This window comes from Podarcis muralis, chromosome 7, assembly GCF_964188315.1.
Source record: "Podarcis muralis chromosome 7, rPodMur119.hap1.1, whole genome shotgun sequence".
In the NCBI taxonomy this organism is placed as follows: domain Eukaryota; kingdom Metazoa; phylum Chordata; class Lepidosauria; order Squamata; family Lacertidae; genus Podarcis; species Podarcis muralis.
This window is the reverse complement of record NC_135661.1, coordinates 74880708-74895050: the sequence shown is the minus strand read 5'-3', so window position 1 is coordinate 74895050 and position 14343 is coordinate 74880708. Positions and strand designations below refer to the sequence as shown.

At 44.2% G+C, this 14343-nt stretch overlaps 1 protein-coding gene across 4 annotated transcripts in view; it reads left to right on the top strand.

Moving 5' to 3' along the window:
- Positions 1–511: 511 nt before the first annotated feature.
- The window catches only part of LOC114603506 (uncharacterized), a 34726-nt gene continuing 20894 nt past the window's right edge, over positions 512–14343 (top strand). For 2 of the 4 annotated variants that reach the window (XM_077932137.1, XM_077932133.1), the window contains exons 1-12: positions 512–578; positions 1143–1190; positions 3007–3054; positions 4077–4109; positions 5759–5839; positions 6622–6651; positions 6959–6985; positions 8155–8178; positions 8626–8655; positions 9751–9783; positions 10747–10773; positions 12367–12384. The gene's annotated coding sequence lies outside the window, so the exon portion shown is untranslated. The remainder of the gene's footprint in view (positions 579–1142; positions 1191–3006; positions 3055–4076; positions 4110–5758; positions 5840–6621; positions 6652–6958; positions 6986–8154; positions 8179–8625; positions 8656–9750; positions 9784–10746; positions 10774–12366; positions 12385–14343) is intronic. The other 2 variants (XM_077932134.1, XM_077932135.1) reach the window with 2 other exon arrangements.

Sequence of the window (14343 nt, the reverse complement as noted above, 5' to 3'; positions counted from 1 at the left end):
TAAGTATAAGAAAGTTTTCTTTGGGTCATTGTGACTCTGTGCTATGAGGTATGAAGCTACATAGCTCATTATATCAATTGGTAGTACCTTATTCAGGGGAGGGTGTTTATCAGAGGCTGCACCTGGAGCAAGGTCTGAGATGGTCGCTGTCTTCATTCTGCTCTTTGTTCTTTTAGGTTACTTATACACCATGCATATAAAGCAAATTTAAAGCTCACACAACCCCCAAATCTTGGGAATTGAAGTATGTTATGGGTTCTGGGAATTGTAGCTCTGTGAAGGGTAAATTACAGTGCCCAGGGTTCTTGGGTGGTGTTGGGGATGTACGTTTATGCAGCCTTAATTTTTTAATGTTGAGGATGTACGTTTATGCAACAATTTTTTTTGAATAATATTTGAACAGGGAGGGCATTCTGGGACAGGGAGCCACCACTGAAAAGGCTCTCTCTCTCTCTCTCTCTGGTCTTCACTTGGTGGTTCTGCTTGGCATCACTGTAATTTCATTGTGAAGATGTGAGTGTGACAAATAAGCTGTGCATCTCGATCTTTTTCAGGGTCCTTACGACGGCCAAAATTCGGTAAGTATGAGAAACGCTTCCTTGGACACTTCAGAGTATGGGGTATCAGACAATTTCGCTCAACTTATACACCCTCAGATAGCTACTGAAAAGGTTTTCTCTCTGACCTCCAGCCACCACACTGCAGATGGAGGGGGAATCTGGAGAACGACCTTTTCCAAGGCTGATTTGATTCCCCACCTCGTTCCCAATCTTTACTCCCCTCTTGTTCCTGATGTAGATCTTTATTTCTCCCTTGCTTGTCATGTTGCTCTTCACCCACCCCTTCTTCCCTGGCAGGGCAGGTGGGCCATTTTGTGGTTTGGCTCTGGTGGCAAAATGTCTTGGGCCGACCCTGGCTCCAGAGCACACATCATGCTGAATTATAGCTGTTTGTGGCTCCCTGCCATTGCATGGATGCGCCAACCACTGACAGTGGCTGGCCCCAGTTTTTTAAGGACCTGGACTTGGCTCGTCAATACGTGCTGTGGTTCTGCTTGGTTTCATTGTGCTTCTGTAGTGGTGGTGTCTGGTGGGCAAGAGACAGAAGGGAACAACTTGCTTACGTATCTTGGTCTTTTTCAGGCCTATCTCGGTGTTCAGGCCCAACCTTGGCAGCCTCAACCTGCCCCAGTAAGTATGAGAAACTTTTCTTTGGAAGATTCTAGGTTCTTTGATATGGGGCGTTAGACTATGCGGCTTGGTTTAGATATCACTTAGTAGTACATGGCTCAGAAACTGAGCATTGAGAAATCAGCTGGAGCGGACTCTGAGGCAGCCTTCACTTGTATCCCTCTCTTCGCTCTCTTAGTTCTTCAGAGTTTTTGGTAATAATGGTAATGAAGGCACCAGGAGGGCTTCCCTGGAGAAGGCAGGGAGTCACCATCAAAAAGGTTCTCTCTCTGGTCTGCACCCACCACACTTCAGATGGAGGGGTTGTCCGGAGAAATGCCTAAGGTGACAATCTCAGTTGATATAAGAAAAGGCAGGCAAGCAGGTATTTGGGTTAGTGCTTCTAAGGATAAGAGAAGCACTTTGAATTAAGCTTGGAAACTCATTTTAAATGGAGCGGAACTATGTAAGGATGCTTAAAACAGAGTTCACAGACCTTTTTGCGTGTGAGGGCCACATTCCCTGTTCATCAGCCCTCTGAGGACCGCATGCCAGTGGTGGGCATGGCCAAAACGAAACCCACACAGGTGCTCCAGGTTTCCCTGCTTATTTGGTTTATTTATAATGTATCCAAGGCACTGATACCCCCAGCTTTAAGTCAAAAAGAGTGACATGCAGAAATCTCCTTCAAAGGCAATCCTTGCCCCCAGACTCACAATCTAAAAAGACATGGCAATCTAAAGACAATCTAAAAAGACCAGAGATTTACAGAAGATTGGAAGAAGTAGATGAATTATTTGAAGAACAACTGTAATCAACAAATTACGCTAGTAGGACTACAAGAAGTTTTGTAAGGAGAAATATACGAAGTGTTACAAAGTAGAAAAAGATAGAGATATTGGTTATGAGTTTGAAATGTAACAGGGAAAATAAGAAATGCATACTAAGAGATTAGATTGGAAAATTTTCAGACAGGACTGATGGAAGTCAAAAAAAATTGAATAAGATGTAAAAGTATGTTTAATTACTGTTGAAAATGATATGTTAAAAAACCAATAACATTTATATATAAAAAAATAAAAAGACATGGCACATGAGGAAAGAGGACTGGGGAGGGAGGAAGGAAAAGCAAGCTCAAGCACAAGTTCTTCAAGTTACAGTTCCTATAGTTCTGCCCATGATGTTATCTCAGATGCACCAGTAAAGACAGATGTCACATTTCCTCCGTATAGTGTTGTTTCATTTATTTAACAACCAGAGGATGGTTATAATGTTTATTTAAACACGGCCCTGTTCTGTGCTAGCTGCCTCACGCATAACTCACACATGCAGTCTGCCACTAGCTGAGCAACAGCCTCCTGCATAAACTGCACGGCAGGCTTTCATTTGAAATATAATAAACCTCTTAAAGGACTAACACCACACTCCCTAGGCGCAGAGTCTATCTGTCTAGAAGAGCACCAATTCCTCTCCAAGGTCCCTAACAAGAAGACCCTGGGAAGAGCTTGCTGGATCAGGCCCCTCTACTCCAGCATCCTGTTCTCACCAGATGCCTGTGGGAAACCTACAAGCAAGATCTGAGCTCAAGAGCCCTCTTCCCTCCCATAGTTTCCAGCAACTGGTATTCAGGAGCAGTTTATGGAGATGTGTGTCAGGCCAGAACTGTGCGTCTTGATCTTTTCCAGAATTATGGCGGTGGCCCAAAGGGTTGCCATCTTGTGGTTTGGCTCAGGTGGCGAAATGTCTTGGGCCGACCCTGGCTCCAGAGCACACTTCATGCTCTGGTGGGCAAGAGACAGAACGGAGCAACTTGCTTACGTATCTTGGTCTTTTTCAGGCCTATCTCGGTGTTCAGGCCCAACCTTGGCAGCCTCAACCTGCCCCAGTAAGTATGAGAAACTCTTCTAAGTTCTTTGATATGGGCCATCAGATTACGTGGCCCAGTTTAGTAGTTCATGGTGGTCAGGAAGTGCAGCTGCAGCAGACTTGCGAGGTGGTCTTCCCCTCTCTTTGCTATTAGTTCTCAAATGTCACCTGTGTGATATTAATGACAGTGCCAGGGGAGCCTCCCTTTTAAAATGTGTCAGGGAGGGGAGATTATTGGGTTGTTCTTGTTTTTATTTTGATTATGTGTTTTTATACAGTGGCACCTCTGGATGCTAACAGGATCCGTTCTGGAGCCCAGTTCACATCCTTAGCAGAACGCAACCCACCTTTGCGCGTCTGCGCGTGCGTGGGTCGCGATTTGTCACTTCTGCGCATGTGCATGACGTCATTTTGAGTGTCTGCAGATGCGCGAGCGGCGAAACCCGGAAGTAACGCATTCCGTTACTTCAGGGTCGCCACAGAGTGTAACCTGAAAACGCTCAACCTGAAGCGACTTTAACCGGACGTATGACTGTATTGTGATTTTATGTTGAGAACTGCCCTGAGACTTGCAAGCATAGGGTGGCATTACAAATTTAATAAATAATAATAATAATGGCATTCCAAGGTGAGGAGCTGCCACTGAGGTCTCCAGTAACAGTATTGGATCCAGGTGTACTCTAAGTCCACGAGACTGTTCTTCCAAGGGAGTACAAGCCTACAGGGCCTCCATCTTCTCAGGATTCAGCTTCACCCTATTGCTTGTCATCTAGACGAAACTAAACCAGGGACACCAGTCCAGGGTTTGACCTGTGGACCCTGAAACCCGCCCCCCATGGGAATAATTGGCCCCCTGTGGTGATAAGTTCCTCATCCCTACCATTTTTATTTATTTTTATTTCACAACGTTTATAGGACTCTTCTGATTGTCATAAAACCTCTAGGCAGCTTGCAAGCCTTAGGGAAGGCTTGTCCATATATTCAGTTCTGATTGCTGTGGGAGAAAGCAGGATCAGTGAATTTATCTTTTAATTTTCATAGCAGGTGGGCTTGTACGTTGGCTCCCCTGGCCCAGTGAGTATGACCACTTCTTTGACCTCCTTGTGTAATATCCCCATTTTAACTTATTTCTGCTGGGTGGATACACTCACGAGCTCTTGCTCGATTTTCTTGCAAGTTGGAGCTTTCTGACTGGCATTAACAATTTCCCTTTCCCCCCCAAGTCCAGAAGAATCTGCTTGAGACTATATTCCTTGTGCAGGAATGAAATTTGTGTAGCAGGAATCAGTGTGCTCTGAGCTGACCCGATGCCTCCATTGAAATGCATAGATTAGTGAAAACACCACACAAAATACGTTCTGTTAAGCAAAATTGTACGCAAACATGTACATTTGGAGGACTAGCACTAAAATACTGATTCATTTCCACGAGGACTTTTTCGAAAATTGCAAATGCGAAGTTTCAAAATTGCAAATGCGAAAATTGCAAATGCGAAGTTTCAAAAAATGACAAGCTGATATTGACAGATTTGCCTATCCCGAACTACAAAGCCTCCCAAACAGGAATAGGGACTGGGTTATTTATTTACCATCCAAAACATTTATAACCTGCTTTTCCTGACCAGATTAACTCAAAAGCTGGGCTTGTTGGAACAGGGATGGGGCAAGGGAAATGTGTTGGCAACGTCAGGGGACGTTTGGGTTGGCCATGGTCAACGGCAAAGCCAGGCGTCTCCCAGCCGTGCTGCCTTGCCTCGTCTCGCCTCACCCAACAAGCACAGTACTGCCACTGCCTTCACCCCACCACTCACAAGCTACTTCTGCATGCTGGCTTGGGCTGATGGGAGTTGAAGTCAAACAACATCCGGAGGTCGTAGGTTCCCCATCCCCACTGGGCCCCCTTTGCTGTAATAAAGGTAAAGGTACCCCTGCCCATACGGGCCAGTCTTGACAGACTCTAGGGTTGCGCGCTCATCTCACTCTAGAGACTGGGAGCCAGCGCTGTCCGCAGACACTTCCGGGTCACGTGGCCAGCGTGACGAAGCTGCTCTGGCGATCTGGCACCAGCGCAGCACACGGAAACACCGTTTACCTTCCCGCTATAAAGCGGTACCTATTTATCTACTTGCACTTAAGGGTGCTTTCGAAATGCTAGGTGGGCAGGAGCAGGGACCGAACAACAGGAGCTCACCCCGCCGCGGGGATTCGAACCGCCGACCATGCGATCGGCAAGTCCTAGGCGCTGAGGTTTTACCCACAGCGCCACCCGCGTCCCATCTTTGCTGTAATAGTTTGGTAATAAACCAATTTCTTTGGAGAATCTGTGGTCACCCACATGTTGCCCACTGTAAGCACCATCATCCTGAATGGGGCTGCCAGAAGTGAGAGGCCAACAAAATTTGGAGGACCACAGCTTCCCTATCCTTGGCACAGGTGGAAGCACACCTGTTCACCAATGATTGAGTGTCATGGGACACCTGCAACAACTTGGGTTTCTGTGAACAGGCTTCTTTTTAGTATGAAAAGGGAAAGAGTATAAATTACAATTAGAGGGAGGAAGATGCGTTTCTCTCATCCATCCAAACACGTTTTATAAATATGCGTGTGTGTGTGTACACACACCCCATCACTGATATTTTAAAAGCTGGGAAGAGGAGGTGCCATTTGTTTTCTAAAAAGAAGTTTGTGGAAACAAAACCAACAATTCTTTCTTTCTTTCTGTAGCAGGGCTCTGGCTACTCTGGCAGTCCAGGGGTTCGTCCTTACCCTCCTCCTCCTCCTCCCCCAAACGGCTACCCTGGCTCGGTGAGTATGAGAAGTCCTTTTCTGTCTTCCCTATCTTTTCATAGAAACCATGTGAGCTGTCTGATCCTAGTCCTACCGATTTCCATGTCATCCCTCTGTCCAAACAAGTGCTGCCTAGGACCCCAGCTCAAAGCTTTGGGCAAGGGTCAATTATATAGGCTCACCAATCAGCGATCCACTGGGTTGCCAGGCCAGAGGTATCCCAGACCCTGAGACTTCAGGCCCCAAACCTGAAATCTAGGGATGGTGAAATATTGCTTGAGGGATTCCATGTCAGCTACAACTCCTAAACAGATCTACCTGAAACCAACAAGCATGTTTAACACTGAGGTCCAGCACTGAGGGCCTTCTGGCGGTTCCCTCACTGTGAGAAGCCGTTACAGGGAACCAGGCAGAGGGCCTTCTCGGTAGTGGCACCTTCCCTGTGGAACACCCTCCCACCAGATGTCAAAGAGAACAACAACTACCAGACTTTTAGAAGACATCTGAAGGCAGCCCTGTTTAGGGAAGCTTTTAATGTTTGATGTATTACAGTATTTTAATATTTTTTTGGAAGCTGCTCAGAGCGGCTGGTGAAGCCCAGCCAGATGGGCGGGGTATAAATAATAAATTATTATTATTATTATTATTATTATTATTATTATTATTATTATTATTACTATATGCATAGGGATTGCTTCCAAGAATAAGACTGTGTTTAAGGTTCAGGGCACCTAAGCAGTTTCATTTCTGATGCGGAAACAAACAAGACCAGATGACATTTTGTATTTGTATTTTTCTAGGATGACGGTGGACAGAGTGTTGACGCATGGGTAAAATTACCTTTATTTACATGAAGTTGCGAATTCTCCTTGCGCCGGGTCTCAAACGGATGTTTAGGTCTGTGCACCAGCCACAGCTGAGTCCTGAACCAATTCAAGGGGAACTGGGAGTTGCTTGAGTTGGGCTGAGATAGGCCTGGACGACTGTGGACCTGTCTGGGTAGCTCAAAGCAATCTGGGGTTGTCAGGGGGAAGGGCATCAAGTGGGAAGCAGATGCAAGCACTGGGCAGGGAACTGGCTGGATTTTCCTGGGAGAAGGTAGCCTCTTTGAGTAACCGGTGTCTCTTTCCTTTCTAGTGGGAAGAGCTCATCAACACTGTAGAAGTAAGTATTGAGAAGGGTCTTCTTTCTCTGGCTTTTTCATACAATCTCAGTGCTGAGAAAGAGGCTAGCTAAACAAAGAGAAGGGAAGTTGGCTATTGGGTTAGATTGTGTGTTTATTTGAGCCACTCCCATCTAGCAGGTAGCATGCCAATACTTGTATCAAGATTACCTGGGTCCAAATCTCAGCTAGGAAATTCCCTGTGTGACCTCTTGCGCAGCCAGGTCTACCTCACAGGGTTGACATGATGATTAATAGGGAGGATTAGTTAGTCTGTCCTGAGCTTTTCGAAGGAAGGCAGGATGAAATGGAACCACCTTCTTCTTCTTCTCTTTCTCCTTCTCCTTCTCTTTCTTCTTCTGCAATCACTTGTAGCCGAGTAAGATTGTCTTCCATAAACACGGTTTTAAAAGTGAGTCCGTAAGTGACTGTGGAGGCCAATCCTGGATCTACACGTCCTTTCAGAGTAAGGAGACAGTGGTACCTCAGGTTACATACGCTTCAGGTTACATACACTTCAGTTTACAGACTCCGCCAACCCAGAAATAGTGCTTCAGGTTAAGAACTTTGCTTCCGATGAGAACAGAAATCGTGCTCCGGCGGTGCGGCGGCAGCAAGAGGCCCCATTAGCTAAAGTGGTGCTTCAGGTTAAGAACAGTTTCAGGTTAAGAACGGACCTCCGGAAAGAATTAAGTTCTTAACCTGAGGTACCTCTGTATAGGTTTCCGGATGGGAGTTGATCATGGTGAAGGTTTGACAAGCGTGCCTTCCTCTTAGCACGTTTCTCCCTTTCGTCCTGTGTTTGAGTGTCTTCAGAACTCATGGCACCTTTGGTAAAGGCTGTTCTCCAATTGGAGCGCTCACAGGCCAGTGTTTCCCAGTTGAAATAGTATATAAGTGAATGGAAACCATCCCTTTTTAGCACTGCTGTTCAGGATTTTCTGGAACTGTTATTTACATAAGAAAAGACCATGGGCTTCAAGTGAATTTGTGCAATGAGTATTTTGTCCAGCCTCTGGCCAAGACCCTTAGATTCTGCAAGCAATTCTTTCTGGGGGTTTGTGCTTATGAGCCTGAGCTTCTCGTTTCTCTTGTGAAGCCAACAGAAACAAATGATGAATTTTTACATGACTACTATTACTACTAATAATAATACTGCTATTATTTGTAGAACGAGTTCAGCGGCAAAAGACAAGTGAGTATAAATCTCATTTCTCCAAGCTGTAACTTGGGGAGGAAAATTGTCCATATAAGTAAAACGTCTTAAGACTTTATCAGGCTGGTAAGGGACTAAACATTAAATGAAAAATAATGGAATGGGAATCTTGATGTGGCTGGAGGACTTGCAGCCTTCCTTAGATTTGGATGCTACTCCTGGAGCTGTGTGCAAATGGAATTTTCTTGGGGGGTGGCTGACACTTTTTTCAAGGGGGAGAAAATAATGCACCTCAGACATATTTTCAGAAAATGCATCTTCTGATACATTCTGTCCCAGTTCTATGGCCTAAACTTGAAACTAAAAAGCCCATTGTGTGCTTAAGAATCTGTGTGTGCTAAGGGGTCTGGGTGCCTAGGCAGGTTCTTTTCTCATACTGAAACAAACAAGATCAAATAACATTTGCATTTTTTCTCCTTTTTGTAGAGTTCTTCGAAGCAGTCAAGCCCAGGACTGGTAAAATGCATTTTGTTCAATTAAGGTTGTCATTTCTGTATCAAGCTGGCACTAAGATTGTGGTCCCCTTGATTCTAATTCAACTCCCACGCTTAGAATTGTGCTCTAACAATGCAGTCCTATGCATAACCTCAGAAGCAAGGCTGTCTGCACACTGTACCTTTAAAGCCCATCCAAAGCACCTTCTTTTCCTCAAGGAATTCTGAGCACTGTACTTTGTTAAGGCCTTGCTGGGAATTGCATTTCTGTGAACGGCAAACTACGGTGCGTTGAGTGTGCTTTAAAGGTATAGTTTGCACACAGCTTAAGTCCCATTGTTTTCAGTGGAGCTTATACTCAGGTCAGTGTCCATAGGATTCTAGGCTAAACATACGTCCCAATGCACAATCCTGCGCATGCCTATTCAGATGTAAGACCCGTTGAATTCAATGGACCTTGTTCCCAGGAACAGGATATCACCCACAGAGCATCAAAGGAAAGCCGCGAGAGGGAAGTATGAGGACTAGTGGTCTATTGTGGGGGAAGAGATGGAGTAGGTACACACATAAAAGACCCATGGGTACAACCCAACAAGAATTTGTGATGAATCCCCATTGAAAAAGCTCTGTATACGAATAGCTAAGAGTCCTTTGGTTTCAATGGTCTTAGTTGTGACTTCCTTTTTGCTGGGCTGTGGCATTAACTGTTTTAATGGTCGTCACAGTTTTGTGCTATTGTTCTTGCAAGGGTGCGATTTTGGGAAGGGTTGCTGGGACAAACATGAAGAAATGCTTTTACATCTGGGATCTACCTGACCCCAGGACCCTTCCGCTGACATTCTAGATGGGGCAACTGACCCCCTGCCCTCGCCTCTGCCATGCAGCTTGCTAGGTGAATGTGGAACCATGTGATATTCATGTGGAAATTGGTGCTGTGAACCAACGCTGTCTGGCCAGTTCAGGTGTTGGATTTGTACACATACAGTGCTCACGAGATCTCTGACCATTGAGCCAACTGGCTCCTTTCAGGAGGAGCCTGAATTCAGCTTCTTCTTTTGCTGGAGCCGGACAAGAAGATCCAGTCTCTTTGAATAACTGATGTCCCTTTCCCTTCTAGCTTGCAGGAATATTTGGAGGCAGCAGAAAACAAGTAAGTATATGGAAGCAGCTTTTTACTCTCTTTGGCTATCTTGTATAAGTGAAACAGGGGTTAGCTGAAGATGGAACATAAGTGTACACAAACCATTGCTTTTTACTCGGGGCCTGCTTAAACATTCAGCGGGATCAAGGCCACGGACATTAATTGCATTTGTGCAATTAATATCATGTCTTAGAATCATAGAATTGTGGAGCTAGAAGAGACCCCTAGGATCATCCAGTCCCCTGAAATGCTGTCCCATACGGGGATCAAACTTGCAACCTTGGCACTTTCAGCACCACGCTCTAACCAGTTCAGCTATCCAGTCTTGTTTGGGGCTACGTCTCTCAGATGCTCAGGCAATTCTTGCTGGGGATATGTGTTTATGAGCCTGAGATTCCGTGCCATTTATCATACAGAAGCCAACAGGAATGAATAATGTCTATTTTATTTTGTTTTCGGCCCTGACCACGGGTGATGATGAGCGACAGAAGTCTTATTTCTCTCAATTGTGAAAGGTGTGATTTTTGAAGGGGGAAGTGTGCATATAAACATGTTGAAATGTATAAAGATTACATCGGGCTAATAAGGGCTAAACATTTAAATGAAGCATAATGGGATAGGACTTTTGGCTTGAACTGACTATATGTAGCCTTTGTTAGAAGTGCAGGCTGCTACTAGACTGTGTGAAGATGCCAACTTGATATAGAGTAGGGAGACAAATTTACAAAGTGGACTTCTTTTTCAAGGAGGAAATGATAAATTTCAAAAAAAAATAAATCATGATAATCTCCCCCCCCCCCCCGAAGGAACTCTGTCTCAGCTCTGTGACCTAAACAGGTTTACTTGGAAGTAATAAGCCCATTTGGTTACAAAAAATAGATGTGTGCTTAAGAGTCTGTGCACCTATGCAATTTATTTTCCCATGTGGACACAAACCAGATCAAATAATATTTTTATTTTTATTTTTTGTAGAGTTCGTCAAACAGAAACCAAGGATGGGTAAAATAACTTTTGTTTTCCTGAGGCTGTGATTTCTGCATCAAAATGCCACTGAGATCCTAGTTCCCTTGATTCCGATGCAGCTCCGAAGGCATGTGTGCTTAGAACCATGCTCTAACAATGCTATCCCATGCATATCTCCTTGGAATTAAGTCCTACTGTTTTTCAGCAGGGCTTATTCCCAGGTAAGCATCTATAGGATTGCATCCTTAATATATGAATTGCTGCACAATCCTATGCATGGGTGCCTACACAGACAAAAGGCTACGTACACACCATATATTTAAAGCACATTCAAACCACTTCTTTCCCTGTCAAAGAATCCTGGGGATTGTAGAATTAAGTTTTACGGGGAATTGTAGCTATGTGCGGAGTAAAGGTTTGTTCCCTGGACTCTTTGGTCGGGAACGTGTGCTTTAAATGTATGGTGTTCAATGGGACAGCAAACTGGGGTATAGAATTTCACCCCCAGAGCATCAATGGAAAACCTCAAGAGAAAAACGTAAAGGCTAGTGGTCTGTAGAGGGGAAGAGATGTGATAGGGACAGGCAGGAAAGACCCAGAGTGCACATACATAATGAGAAGTAGTGGATACAACGCATCACAAGAAATAAAAGGTACAATGCTTCATGAAGAGCTCCCCTTGTAAAAAAAGCAAAATGTGAGCTTCCTATCTCTTAAGATCTAAACTGATTTCCATGGGACTTAGCTATGACTTCTTTCTGATGGATTTAACTTGCCTTAACTCCTTTGATGATTGCTGCAGTATTAGGTGTTCCACCCGTCCTATAAGACTTCCCCTCTTTGCCCAATGGTAGGGCTGACCCTGGCTATTATGTGGTGTAGTGGTTAAGAGTGGTAGACTCGTAATCTGGTGAAGCGGGTTCGTGTCTCCGCTCCTCCACATGCAGCTGCTGGGTGACCTTGGGCTAGTCACACTTCTTTGACGTCTCTCAGCCCCACTCACCTCACAGAGTGTTTGTTGTGGGGGAGGAAGGGAATGGAGAATGTTAGCCGCTTTGAGACTCCTTCGGGTAGTGATAAAGCGGGATATCACATCCAAACTCCTCCTCCTCCTCTTCTATTGAATACAAAGTGGGAAAGCTGCACAGATTAAGGCAGGATGAGGGGGGCAGGGGCGCCAACTTGAATAAAATATTGTGGGGGGGGGGGGCAGGTAAACCCCGCCCCACATTATCAAATGATGCAGTGCACACAAATCATTTGAATGGGAATGCCCATCAACTTTGTAGGGCCCTGGCCCCTTCAAATATTTTATGGTGGGGGACGAAGTCCCCACAGCCCCTAGGAGTTGGCTCCTAGGGTGTGGGTGTTTTCCTGCCCAAGTGGTTCAGGATATAGGAAACCCCAAAGCGAGAAAGGCAGGGGTAGGGGAGTTGCAAGGAAAAATGAGGGCAGCAAATAGATGAGAACCCCTCTTTTCTTTGGAAGAAGTTGCCATAGAGGTTCCAATATGCATGGTTGTGTGAGGCATTCCCCATCTATATGCCACAAATAAATTGTGAAGCGCTTTACGAAAACACACACAAAAAAGCCTTTTTGAATAATCTATGTTTCCCCTCCCCCTTCTAGTGGCAAGATTTTACACCAGTAAGTATACAGAAGGGTCTTTTTTCTCTGGGTGTTTCCTATCACCTCGATATCTAATACTGAAACGGATTAGCTGAATGGAAAGGTGAAGTTGAGTATTGGGCCAAATTACTAGCATGTCACAACTTGAAGCAAGAAACTGCAAAACATGTCACATGTAAGCTGTTCTGGTTAGAAGATGATGATGAACTTTACTAAATGCATTGCCAGCCATCTCCAGCCAGTCCCCAAATTTAAAATTCATAACTTAAAAGCAATTAAGCTACAGTATAGAATGAGTCCTGAAAGCATACATCTCTTTTTTTAAAAAAAATTTATTCAGAATTTTCAAAACATTTATCCACCAACACATAATCCCCTCCCCAACAATACAATAAACAACCAAAAAAGAAAAAAACAAAGAAAAACATACAGAAGAAAAAAGAAAAAGTTATTACATCATCATTAAATTCTTATTTTCATCACTCTTGGACTTCCTCTCGTCTTTCGTTCCTGCTTTCCAAATTCATAAGATTCTAGTCAGCAAATTATCACCTTGTTTCAATTCCTTAGTTATATTTTTCCCATCTTATGTCTTCCGGTTTTAAGTTTATTTTCCAAAATCTTAAATACTTAAATAGGCATAATATTAACAAATAAATTAACTTTTTCTCAAATCTCATCTATTCTCAAACTCTTATCAACTAACTTACTGATGCCACATTTATTCTTACTCTTACATCATCTTAACATTCATACAGTTTACAGTGTTTTGGTAGGTAGTCCTTGAATTTCTTCCAATCCTCTTCCACCACTTCTTCTCCCAGGTCACGGATTCTGCCAGTCATTTCTGCTAATTCCATATAGTCTATCAGTTGCATCTGCCACTCTTCCAGCGTGGGCAAGTCTTGAGTTTTCAAATGTTTAGCTATGAGTATTCTTGCTGCTGTTGTTGCATACATAAAAAATGTATAATAAAGCATACATCTCAAGGGTCAAAGGCCGAGACGAAGGGATGCATGATTAATCTTAACATATGTGAACATTAAGAGGAAAGCTTTGTCCCCATTTAGCTTTGGAATAGGACATTCCTGGACCAAATCAGACTGGGATACTTTTTTCTCCTTGGTTGGTTGAAGGTGAAGAGAGAAGAAAACTATGTTCTTTGCTCTTCAATTAGGATGTTGTTCATCACACCAAAAGCTGTAATATAAAATCAGCATCATAAATGAATTAGGCAGGATTCTTTGAGAAACAGAGAGTTAAATTGGAATGATCCTCTAACTTGGGAATTGGCAGACTTTAGGCCAGGCTTCCTCAACCTCAATGTTTTGAGACTACAATTCCCATCATCCCTGACCACTGGTCCTGCTAGCTAGGGATCTTGGGAGTTGTAGGCCAAAAACATCTGGAGGGCTGAGGTTGAGGAAGCCTAGTTTAGGCTGTTGGGATCTACTTTGTTTTTACTAGAATCGCAGGAGCCACCAAAAAGAACCAAGCACCAAAGGCAGGCACTTAGAAATAAATACAGTCGTACCTTGGAAGTCAAACAGTTTAGTTCCCAAACGTTTTGGCTCCCAAAATGTCGCAAACCCGGAAGTGACTGTTCCGGTTTGCGAACTATTTTGGGAAGCCGAATGTCCGATGGGGCTTCCGATTGGCTGCAGGAGCTTCCTACAGCCAATCAGAAGCCACACTTCGGTTTCCGAATGTTTTGAAAGTCGAACAGACTTCCAAGGTACAACTGTAATTCCACATCTCAGAATTTGTTCTGAGCAGTAGTGGTCTGTGCAGAGAGGCAAGGGTACCGTATTTTTTTGCTCTATAAGACGCACCAGACCACAAGACACACCTAGTTTTTGGAGGAGGAAAACAAAAAAAAAAAAAATATTCCGAATCTCAGAAGCCAGAGTAGCAAGAGGGATCGCTGCGCAGTGAAAGCAGCAATCCCTCTTGCTGTTCTGGCTTCTGGGATAGCTG